Source organism: Schistocerca piceifrons, chromosome 11 (genome assembly GCF_021461385.2).
Source record: "Schistocerca piceifrons isolate TAMUIC-IGC-003096 chromosome 11, iqSchPice1.1, whole genome shotgun sequence".
Classification (NCBI taxonomy): Eukaryota; Metazoa; Arthropoda; class Insecta; order Orthoptera; family Acrididae; genus Schistocerca; species Schistocerca piceifrons.
The window spans coordinates 25339104-25340643 of NC_060148.1; positions in this window are offsets into that span (position 1 = coordinate 25339104).

The following is a 1540-nucleotide window of genomic DNA, read 5'->3' on the forward strand; positions in this document are numbered from 1 at the left end:
TGAACGTTTGGGCAAGCATTGTAGTTGATGTCTCGATTGGGCCCCATGTTCTTCCACCTACGCTCAATGGAGCACGTTATCGTGATTTCATACGGGATACTCTACCTGTGCTGCTAGAACATGTGCCTTTACAAGTACGACACAACATGTGGTTCATGCACGATGGAGCTCCTGCACATTTCAGTCGAAGTGTTCGTACGCTTCTCGACAACAGATTCGGTGACCGACGGATTGGTAGAGGCGGACCAATTCCGTGGCCTCCACGCTCTCCTGACCTCAACCCTCTTGACTTTCATTTATGGGGGCATTTGAAAGCTCTTGTCTACGGAACCCCGGTACCAAATGTAGAGACTCTTCGTGCTCGTATTGTGGACGGCTGTGATACAATACGCCATTCTCCAGGGCTGCATCAGCACATCAGGGATTCCGTGCGACGGAGGGTGGATGCACGTATCCTCGCTAACGGAGGACATTTTGAACATTTCCTGTAACAAAGTGTTTGAAGTCACGCTGGTACGTTCTGTTGCTGTGTGTTTCCATTCCACGATTAATGCGATTTGAAGAGAAGTAATAAAATGAGCTCTAAAATGGAAATTAAGCGTTTCCGGACACATGTCCACATAACATATTTTCTTTCTTTGTGTGTGAGGAATGTTTCCTGAAAGTTTGGCCGTACCTTTTTGTAACACCCTGTATAGAGCCGTCCGTCCGTGTGACGTTGGTGGATCACTTGACGCTAGCAAGAGCGGCGGAACGGGAGGTCAGGTCATGGGTCGCGGTGCTGCCGCCTCTGCCTACGCCGCCCCCGCTTTTGCTGGTCCAATCGATTAGCCGCCCCCGCAATTGAAGGCGCGAGGCTGTCCCAGGCCGTAGCCGCGCCGACACGTGGCGGCGGTGAGTGGCGGAGGGTGTGCGCGGCGCGGCCCGGCGCTCTATAATTGTGGACGGCCGCAGCGGCACCGCGTGACGTCACCGCAGCTTATTCGGGCCCGACGGCCGGGGCGGCGTTGCGGGGGCGGAAATACCGTCTGCCGGCCACCACGAGAGCGGGGGAAGGTGGCGTGGGGGGCGCAGTGTGTAGGAGGGGATGTTTGAAGCGTGGGGGGAAGGAAAGCAGAGCGTGGGGCGATCAATACAACGGCGGCGGCAGCTGCAGCGTCTACCGACGGCGGGGGGGGGGGGGGGGGGGAGGAAGGAGGAGAGTGGGGAGGATAGGACTCTGGGGACGGAGCTGGGGTGGCAGACAGAGCAGTCAAATTGGGCCGGCGCGGTGGACGTGACAGGCAATCGCAGGACCCCCGGCGCTGTTGTCCACTTGCCGGCGCGCTCTTGTTCCGGCGGTCAACTGCAGCCTCACTTCTGACTGCGAGACCGCTCCTCGCGTCCCAGTTCCGACCGTGCAGCTGAGAACTCTCTGCAGGTCGAACACATTTTCTCCGCCATAGGCTAAGCCACCAGCCGTACGTACACTACTGGCCATTAAAATCGCTACACCACGAAGATGACGTGCTGCGGACGCGAAATTTAACCGACAGGAAGA